At 37.6% G+C, this 11,230-nt stretch overlaps 1 long non-coding RNA gene across 1 annotated transcript in view; it reads left to right on the top strand.

The window, feature by feature from the left end:
• LOC129783872 (uncharacterized) overlaps positions 1-11,230 on the top strand; it is a 36,144-nt gene that overhangs the window by 11,876 nt on the left and 13,038 nt on the right. The window lies entirely within an intron of this gene.

Genomic DNA, 11,230 nt, shown 5'->3' with positions numbered 1-11,230 from the left:
GGCAGGGCGGTGTGTCCCCCGCCCGGGGCTGCAGGGGCCTGTGGAAGCAGCTGCCACCACTGCAGCATTCCCACCAGGACGCACAGGTGTCCAGAAATTAAACGTGGTCCTGCAGTGACTGCCCCTTTGCGCGCAGGGACATTGCTCATGCTCGCCCTGTTACCTCTTCCCATCTGCGAGGCCTCAAATTTATGCTTTATTCCTTTATTCTTCATAGCTAAACTCCAGGTTAGATTTACACTCTGGTAAATTAACTCCTGTGCTGGGGCCTTGGGACACTTTGGGTTTCAGCATCTGCTGCTGGACTTTTCTACGGACATGGTGTGAAACCAAGTCCTGTTCCTGTATCAAGGCAGAGGTGATTATAGCTCCTGGGTACTTCCAAATACATTAAATGATTCTAGTCTAAAGAATGTATTTACTTGCTTATTTAAATACCTAAGCAAAAAACACCATTCATTTAAGAAGCAATATAGCAGTAATTATAAAGGCAGATATATTCTTGAATTATTTTTTCACCTAATACCAATGATGTGTGCAGAAATATTCTTAACAGTCACTGACTAGAGCTATCCGCAGCCAGATTCAGTACACCAGACTACCACCTTCCTGTCTGGGACAATCAACCCATGTGACATCTCCTCCCCCTGCCCCCTACCCTACCCTGGTGGTCTTTTCTGGTAAAGAAAATATGCAGACAATTGTGTCCTCAAAAATAGTACCTCAGTACCGTTTGTGCACTTGAAGAAGATAAAGCAGTCTGGAAACTGCAGCTCTGGAAGTAACCAAAGCATTTTAACTCTTTTCTTCTGTGCTTGACTGTCAGGTCTATTCATGGTACAAACTGTAGCCACTGTTTTTTATTAATTTTTTTTCAGAGATATATGTATAAAAAATCAGGATGATTTAGTATCGGAGATAAACATGTTGACAAGCAAAAAGTAAAAAAGCTGTCTTTTATCCTTCCAGGCACAAGGGAAAAAGGCCTTTCCAGAGAATAAGCATTTTCTGAGTGTAGTGACAGAGCGCTACTGATTGTTTAGATACTTGTTTACATTTCCATTTTTAGCATCTATTAGTACCATGATTTTACAATTCCTTTCACAATTCAAAGTTCAATCCTGATAGAAGCAAATTCTGAAACACTTCAGCTGAATTTGACTGCTATTTGCTCATCGTCAGCATCCAAATAGAAAAAGCAGTACAGCAGTCTTGAGAACAGATGATTTAAGTAATCATAAACAGTTATGACATAGGTAATAAAAATAAAACGTTAAAGCCCAGGAAAAAAAACCCAAAGCTACAGGATACAGTACATGAGCAGAATAAGTGGGGATTGCTCATTGTCCTTTTTTTTTTTTTTTTTTTCAAGTGTAACTTGTGTATCAAATCAAATGCTCAGCCTGAAGGAATTAAGGAATTTAATGAATATAATGTTTACAAATGGAAATACCTCTTCTCAGTCAAGTAGATAACCAAGAACATGAAATCTCAGATTTCTTCTTATTTGAAGAATTGGTGGGAGACTGATTTATTTATTAATAAAGAAAACTAACAAGGAATGAGTAGAACTGTGCTTTTCAACAGAAGAGGAAGGCAAGCAGTAGGAGATAGGGTTCTTTGCACTTAGAAAAACAAGTCTTTCTTCCTTTTGGATTTCCTACAGAAAGTACTGCTGCTCACCTGAGTTGTCTCTGTTCTGCCTTTCAAACTTTGATTTATTCTTTTTTTGAGGGTGTAGTTCTGTGTCAACTGCACTCAGTGTCATGAAGGAGACAGACTCAGAGAGAGGGGGAATCCTTCTTTCTGGTTAAGTATAGCACTGCAGTTCCCAGCTCACAGGTAACTGCAAAAATTCAGGATTTCTGAACCAAATCTGACTTCATGAAACAAGCTCTCCAGAGGTAGATTTTATCTCAGTGTCTCCCTCTGACTTCAGAAAGATTGTACTTTATTAAAAAAAATAAACAGCAATTTGAGAACCAATCTGGGTTTACAACACAGCTCACAAGCAGTGAACTGGTACAGTTTCTGCGGCAGTGATTTCCAGCCCTTCTTCACCCACTGGAACAAACACTCCAAACACAGAGGAAATCTTTAAGTCAGCTTTGCCACTAGAAGATCTGTGAAACCACTTGCCAGCTTTTACAAAGAACAGTAAACCTCACTCAAAACACTATGAACACTTAACAGACTCAAAACTAAGTTGCAGTGGGGTTTAGTTGATGCTATCTATGTCATTTTTTCCTTCAAGGCTTCTAGAATGTATCTTCAGTTTGTTCCTATTACTAGAGAGCATGATGAGTTAAGAAACACGTAAACAGTTTTTCTAATGCAAACCAGTCAAGGAATTTTCTTCTTTACGTAGTCTTTGGCTTTACACTACTAATTCTTGACACTTCATCTGAAAACCAAATTTAATGATCTTATTTGGTACTTAGTTTGTGCATACACTTTGAAGAGTTTAGGTTTTGCCTTTTTGGTATGTATTATTCTGTATTTCTGCATTTCCCTTGTAAGTCCTCTCTGCTGTTACTGGAAATCTGGAAAACATATGTGCCTTTTCTTGACCTTTATAACTAAGACACAATTAGGTTTTGCTTGATATTTCTCTGTTATTTTATTTTGAGTCACACTTACATATTATTTAGAGCACGTCCTATTAATTAATTTCCCACATTTTTCCTTTGTTGTTTCATTGCTGACTTTCCTTATTGGAAGACTTCTTCTGGATTTCATTTTTATTGGTAAGAATGCCTGAACAGGTCAGACAACTAGCCATCCTCATTTCTAAGTCACAGAAAGAAAAAACATTGGCAGCAGTAAGAAGACAGAGAACCCATTGCTTTCACATCTTAAGTGACATGGTCTTAAACTTCAAAACAAAGAAAGTGACACTGGAAATGTCACATCATCAAGCACTTTCATATGATTTAACTAGATTCTTCATACAGAACTTGAAAATCTTTGAGCAGGATGCTAATTCCACAATTAACTATATATATAGATAAGTATGCTTGAAAAATTCTCTATTACATGTATGCACAAATACCTTAGTGTAAAGCTGACCAATGTTAGTGCTAGTAAAGCCTGAACACATGAGATTGCCTTTGAAATTCAAACGGTCCATATTCCCACATCATTTAGTTGCTCAGTTTTATTACTGGAATCACAGTTAAGACACAGGTTTCTTTGTCTCTGCTGTCTAAGGGTTCTTTCTCAAAGCGTTCTTTGTATGTATTATCTATATGTTCAAGGCAAGAATACTTCTAAAACATTTTAATACTGCATCCAAATACCAACAGTATTTAAAACACTCAGATACATCAAAGAAGCACTCTTTGGTAGCGGTAACTCACCTGACAGTCGTTTACTTCACAAATCAGAACAAGAAAAATAATAATGTAGAAGTATTAAAAAAATATTAACTTCAGGAGCAGGGATGATGAGAAAAAAGCAAATCGATTTGGTGAGTAAGATGTTAGGTACTTATAAAACTCAAGTTTAATTTTTGGTTTCTGGCAGACTATTTTTTTTTTCTAATGTATTCATAAGCTCAATTCTTCTTTCATAAAACAGCTATTACAAATCTCTGTTGGACTGAGACCACCTCTTAGTATTTGTGTCTACAGTCTGAAGACTAGGAAATCTCGTGTATTATTTTATGGTAAATTATATATTAAAAAATAAAATCAAATACATGGACCCAGACAGTGTAACCTACCTTGATGTACTGGTTTCGGCTGTGTGGAACTTAGCTGCCTCCTGGAGTTAAACCATGTCACTTGGAAACGGTACCTCTAACTCAAAGCAGCTATATTCATCAAACCTTTAGTTAAGAAAAAGTTGTGAGGAACACTCCCAGCAAACTGTTTAAAAGCTAAACTCCTAATGATTACTTTCTACTTCGCCCAGTATGCAGCTGTTTCTGGTGATGAAAGTAAATGTATTTCTGAAAGGTATTGCCTTACATAAAGGTACCTAAAGGGGGCCTAAAGCTGCAGAGGGACTTTTTATGAGATCCTGTAGTGACAGGACAAGGGGTAATGGCTTTAAACTGAATGAGGATAGATTGAAATCGCGTTTTAGGAAGACATTCTTTACTGTGAGGGCGGTGAGCACTGGAACAGGTTGCCCAGAGAAGTTGTGGATGCCCCATCCCTGGAAGTGTTCGAGGCCAGGCTGGGTGGGGCTTTGGGCAACACGGTCTAGTGGAAGTTGTCTCTACCAGTGGCATGGAGGTTGGATCTAGATGATCTTTAAGGTCCCTTCCAACCCAATCCAATTCCATGATTCTGTGTTTCTATGATCTGCGTGTGGATTGAAAAAAATCTATTGAAAACAAGAATTGAGCCTAGCACATCCCTCCAGGATGCCAGCCCTTAACATTATAGCAGTTGTGGTAGGGAATAAAGAGGGAAGTGGTGCAATTAGCTTTAATTCTGAAAACTGTTGTGGTTGCCATTATATTTCCTGAGATGCCAGATCCTGTTGATAGTCCTGTTGATAGTTGATAGGTGTTCCCTGTGAGTGCCTGGTAGATAGAGCTCTCCTCAGGGGACTGGAAGAGAGGAATGTTGAAGTTCTGGCTTCTGATCGGGTTTAGGCATGATTTGATATTAACTAGGTCTGAAACATGAAAACAAATGTGCTTTTAAAGCCTGGGAAACTTTAAAGGCTATGCTACAGCTTCTTAGGAGGCTCAGCTGTCTCCTAAGTTTAACAGCCTTGGGCTTCGGTAGAATATAAGGAATTGCATGTTACTACATCAGCTTCTTGGAACATAAGGAAAAGAGAAGATCTTGAACAGATACCAAAGGAGCTTCTGAGCTTGACAGGAGGACTAAAGGAAAACAGCAAAGTCCATCCTACGCTTAAAGGAGTTGTGAAAGAAGACTAGTGGGTTTGAATGTTGTGGAGAACCGTATTATGAATATACAATATATGGGGTGGCTTGCTTGGTGTGTGGTAGAGGCACAAACTGAAGTAGCGCAAAGGAGTCCCTAGAGATGGCACCTTTTTCTGAGTTTTATGCTGGCACAGTTGTTAAGAAATTTATCACACAGTAGTTAGCAAGTAAAAATCATCATATAAATACTATATTAAAGTTTTACCTTGTAATATTTATTTTAAGTTAATTAAAAATGAAGCAAAGGTCTACAGTAATGAAACCAAAATCCACTGGCTCCCATTCCCCATTCATACATGATTATGAATTAATCTGGTGGAGTTTGAATTTGTCACAGCTGAGCAAGTACTCATTGGGGGAATTAAACGATAGTACTGGTGGGTGGAAAACAGGAAAGCCCAGTAGTATTGTGTGAAGTCACTAAGCATGAAAGAATTTGCTTCATTAATGGCCATATTACAAATAGTGCATTCACAGCTCTGGATGCCTAAAGCTATATATGTACATATAAAAGGAAATAGAGAAGTATAAATATTCTATTAGTATTTTGATTCATCTCTAATAATTTTGGCAGCATACATAAATGAAAATGGCAAAGTAACTGAAGAATGTCACTTTTGCCTTTCGGCAACCAGGGAAGCAGGAAGGACAAATGGAGACATGTGTGTGGAAACCTGGAACCGCTTCTTGGTTCTGCAGTGACTTTGGCTGGCTGTGTAAAAGTACATCTGAGTGGAGTCCCTCCCCATCCTCTGCCTAGGGCAGACTTGCAGTGTGTGTTGCATTGCAGCTGTTTTCCAATTCCCAGAGCTAGTAAGAAGATCAGTACAAATTAAAAAGCCTGGATATTCAAATTAACTAATTCTACTGACTTTTTTTATCCAGCCAGGTTGAAGATACTTGTTATCCTCATCTTCTCTATCCCTGTTCCTATTTGGAAAACAAAATAACTTTCTGATCTTTGAAGTTAAATGATTTTTGTGTTCAAAACTTAAGATTTGAAGTAAGTCTCCCTTGTTTCTGAGATTTGATCATCAATAACAAACTGCCTGTCCTGTAATATGATAGTACTAAATTTATTTGAAAAGGAAAGTTACAAAGTATTTTGTAAAGTATAAATATTAATCAAGTGTCCATATAATAGATAATTCAGGAGTGACTTTGCCCAAATGCAACAAAGGGATTTGCTTTTCAGTAGAAATGGACTCCTTGGCTCTCCTCATCTTTTGGCTTTTTTTATAGGCCAGCCTTTCTAAAGCAGGCCTCTGTCTCCAGCGCCATATGAGTGATAGCAGTTAAATCCCTGTAAGAAGTGATTAGTAATGGCAAATGTGCTACCATGGACTCTTCAGAAGTAGCTTTGTATTGAATTTGCTCCCTTGTGATTTCATGAAAGGTTTGGGTTTTTTTCTTTTTTGTGAAATATATAAAGAACTAATATGAAACCAATTACTTTTTGATTATTTTTCTTCCATCCTGGTGTGACATAAGAGTAAAAAAGGTAGTCAAATAGTAATAATTTGTATAGATTATGTCCCATGCAGCTTTATTGTGGAACACAAAAAAACCCCACACACCTGCTGAAGGTTGTAATGACAAAAAACAGGCTATAAGAACACAATGACAGTAAACTAGTAAGGAGATACAGCATAAATGTATGTATCTGGCATTCACATCTGGAGATTTGTGGTCCTGGCCGGCCAGCAACATTTATGCTTAGCCACTTTCGAGGGTTTCTCAATCCTCATCTCAGAAGCCGCTTTCTCAGTTCTTAGTCACCCATAAGTAGTATTTTCAAAAAAAAAAAAAAAGAATCTAGTTCTAGGAATTATTAACTTAATTTCCTGGAAGAAGAAACTATGTAGACCTCCAAGAGACCTCTAGCAAAGGATGTAAGTGCTTCAATTATTAGCTTAGAGGCCCACTTGCTTATAAAAAGCCCTGCTTTAAGTTGAACATGCTGGCTGTGAAGGTGGAATAGCACATTCATTCAAAGTAATACTGAGGCTGGAACTATCAAAGAAAAACACAAGTCACGCTACTATGCTAACACTTCCTCATACATTTTCATAGGATGAAAATCTGGTAAGTGATCTGTTAGGCTGATAGGGTTAGGCTTCTTGACCAGACTATTAGCTACCACATTTAATCTCCTTAAGCATGAATATATGATGTGGCTAAAAGCCCAGAGCCAAGTAAGTAATCACTAAATAACAATTTAAAGTCTTAGTATGTAGAGGACAGCCTTGATTTCCTCCAAGATTTCAGAAGCATGCTCTACTTTATGCAGATATGACGCACCCAGTTTGCACTCAAGGAGCTTGGTTTAAAACTCAGTCAAGAACAGATCTGTCAAAATAAACTTCAAATCTTGTTAGACCTTTTTATTTCCACTGCTTTTATATGAAACTCTTCAGATAAGAAATCACAAACAGACTGAAAATCTGTAGGGAGAGGGAAAATATTTGATTTTAATTCCAGTCCATTGTATTCACAACAGTATTTCTATTCATCGATTCTATTGATTCTATTCATTGATTATTCTATGTATAATCTCTGGTAGGTCACCAAGCAATTAGAGCCAGAGAACACTTAAAAGCAGTTGTACACAAATAAAGTTAGAAAAATATATATGCTGTAATGCAGTAAGATATACAGTGGATGTAGTTGTATGGATACTTATTAAATGTAACATGCTAGATATTATTTTGGTACTTTTCTGGCAGAAAATGTTTGGGTTTTCCTAAAATAGTATGAGTATTGGGAATTTCTGCAGCTCCTTAATCTTGCCTTCTCTAAGCCCAGCTATGCAGTAATCTTCAGACCAAGGTAGCATCTTGCAGTAACTTTTTTTCTCTGGAAGATGCAGAATAGTTTATTGAAAAGGACTGAAATGAAAAGGGCTAGGGAAATCTTACCTGATTTCTGATGCACAAAGTTTTCATTGTACTAACAAGACCTTGTTGGATCAACTACCTGGGAGTGTGGATCTGAAGCACAGTTGATTCAGAAGTTGATTCAGTTTTGAAGACTGAGAGGGAGCTAGGGGATGGATGGAGGTAGGAGAGGCAGGTGGCTGAGAGTCTAGAGAAAACTTCTCAATGGAAAGAGAAGCTTCCTAGAGCTGGTCAGGAAATAATGTCCCCTGACTGTGAAGACTTACAAGGTTTTGACAGATTTTTGTCTTTCATATCAGGACAAAGCTGAGATCTGAATCACGATTAAGTCAGAATATTCTTTGTTTTAACAGCTCATGAACAGTCAGTTTTTGTGACAGCTTTAAAAAGGTAAAATATGTAATTCTGAGAAGTCCATTTCCCTCCCTGCCCCCCCCAAAAAATATAAATAATTATATTATTTACAGTATAGTATAGTATATTGTGTATATATACACATATACTATAATTATAGTATAGACTAATATTCTCGTTTGTTTGCTTTAAATTAGTTAGAATTTTCACTGGCAATAGAAAATAGTATAATCAGAAAGCAACTAGTGCCAAAGGCCAGCAGGGGTGCTGAGAGTCACTCTGGGGGAAAGGAGAAGGCTCAGCTGGTAAAATGGACTCTGATGCTGTTTTTTGAAGAGGATCTTGTGACGATAAGAAAGATCCTGGTGCCTTTCACCGAATGTCACAAACCTGGGCCTGCCCTGGTTAGATTAAGACCATTGCAGAGCTCATCTACCTTTAGAGTCACACTTTCAAAAACTGTAGGGGTTAACTTTGATACAAATTCCGCTTAAACAATAATTTTCTTACCAGAAGGCAGTGTGCTTTTTTTGAAAGAAACAAGTCGGTTGTGCTCTGAAACAGTGGTAAATAAAGGAGCTGCTCATCTTTCATGTTTTGTGCGGAGCATGGGGACTTGTTAATTGTCCTCATTACTCTGCTGTACCACCTACTCTTTCCACAGGATTTGAGATAAATATATTTTACAGGATTTTAATAGGTGTGTGATAATTAAATTAATATGAAAATCATCTTGTAGATAAATAGGTGTTTTGGTTAGGATATGCCTATACATATCAAGTCTTAGCAAGTTAGTTTCTCGGTAGGGTGATGGCAAGGATGGCAGGCGTGAAGAGTAAATTCATTAAAATACATGACTTCAGATATTCCCAAACTGTTTAATAAATGCAGTCAAGCTTGTTGCAGTATGATGACAGATAAAACATACTGCAAATGGTGGGATCAGGTTCACTTGTTTGCAGAGGAAGGAGACAAAAAAAGCAAAAAAAAAAGCTTTTTTAAGCAAAAAGCTCAGTGTGTTAGCCTCCGTTTTGGATATGGATAAGTTGTTTAATTTCCTTCTGGGACTGGAATGACTTAAATTCATGGGTTCTGCCTTGCTAAACAGAGCCCTAATCAAAGAGTTGTGGAAGCTGAGGTTGGCTGCTCTGTTTCTTAATTGTGGATGGTGTTCTGCTTGGTCCAACCAGCCAAATCTTCAGAGCAGCAGAAACTAGTCAGCAGTATCTTGTGTCCTAATCACAGGAATATAAAGCAATTGTCTTTTTTCCTGCTACCTCAATGATTATTTGAAGGGCTTTTTTTACTTAAAACACTGTCTAAATCTCAAAACATTGTGCAGTTTGATGATTTAACACACTGCCAGAATACATAGCTCCAGTCTTCTGAGAGAATACAGCAAATGAAGAAATGGACTACTGTGAAAATAGAGAAACTCCTCCATAGTTTATAATTCACTTCTCCTTATTAATTGTTTCAATAAAATACTTAACTTTATGTTAAGTCACCTGTTTCTTATAAAGTGTTCTTGCTATTTACTTTCAGGAAAGCCCCAGCTTTGGTATAAAGCAAGCCAGTTTCTTCCTGCCAGAGTACTTTCTAATGGGAATGGGGGCGGGAACAAAAAGGTATAGGCAAAATTGCTTTATAACCAGCCTAGACTTGCAAAGCATTATCTCAGTGTAATAGTGTAAACAATATTAATACATTACGATGAGGACAGACTTGTAAAGGATATTTTTTGTATGAATCACTGTACGCCAAACACTAATCTGCAATAATCTTATCCTTAACAGCGTTACTGCAGGAGCAATACTTGACTCAGCTTTCCTCAGGAAAGGCACTGCCTAGAGTTATATTAGTGCCTAGATAGATATAATATATTATATCTCTCTATAATATCTGTACAATATATGATATATATCTCCATCATATGTGTAATGTATAATATATTATAGAGAAATAACCTAGAATTATGTTAGGTAAAAATCCCAGATCCTTAAACACTTCACAGGGAATGTATAAGTAGGATATCATACTAGAGTTTTTTTCCTAAGGATTCATTTGACCTTTATTCAGCCTCCTAAAGTAAACACCTAAATTATTCCACAGCATCCCTCAAGAGGGTTAAGTCAACAAAAGGCCTTCTATCTCCAAATATTTGCTTCTGATGATAGCACACTACAAATAGTAGCCATAATCAGGATTTCCACCTGATGTTTGTAAAATGTAATCTTGTCTTGGCTATAGAGGTCCTATGGTAAAGGTCTTAGTGAATATTTTCACATTCCTTCAGTTCAAAATGTTTTGACTCAAAAAAAACAAAAGCATTTTTTTCCAATGGTGTTTGTCCACACACCACATTAAGAACAGAGTGCAAGCCAAATCAGACAGTGCTGCTGTGTCCTCCACTTAATTCTCCACTGCAAGGAATCCTGACAAGAGGATTCTGTTTCGCCTTTAAAGTATGAAATACCCTTTTTCAAACCCCAAATCAACCTCAATTAGTGGTGTAAGTTCTGTTGAGAGAAAATGCCATTAGATAGTAACAGTCCATAAACTTAGTGTTAGTACTTTATGCTGCTTCCCTCTCAGCTCTTCCTCCTGCCTTTCTGCCAGAGCGGCTGCCATGGGCTGCAGGAAGGCTTGGATGCAGGAGGACCGGCCCCTTGGGCGGCTCAGAGTAACTGGAGCATCAGAGTCTAAGAGGTGCTAGTGAAGTTGGCATTTGCCATAGATTACATTTGTGGTTAAAAGCAACACAGCTTTTGACTCTGCTTTTCATGCAATTTATAATTGAAAAGCAGCAGAAGTCTAGCAAAAGAGTAAACGACAGCCTGAATTACATTTTTCTGTTAGGAGACAAATTATACAGACAAATTTTGCTGATTCTTTTGGGGCCACTGATAGTGTTAGAGCTGGAAAAAAAACAGAGATGTGATCAGAGTAACAGGAAGGGGAGCAAGAGCTGATTAATCAGCACACTGTCAGTGGTCCTCATTGCTAAAGCTGATGTGGAAACAACATTACAGTGTTTGCGGGAACCCATAAGAATAAATGAGAACAAAAC

Source organism: Falco peregrinus, chromosome 2, assembly GCF_023634155.1.
Source record: "Falco peregrinus isolate bFalPer1 chromosome 2, bFalPer1.pri, whole genome shotgun sequence".
Taxonomy (NCBI): domain Eukaryota; kingdom Metazoa; phylum Chordata; class Aves; order Falconiformes; family Falconidae; genus Falco; species Falco peregrinus.
Note: the sequence above shows the minus strand (reverse complement) of the source record. Positions and strands in the feature narration are given on the sequence as shown.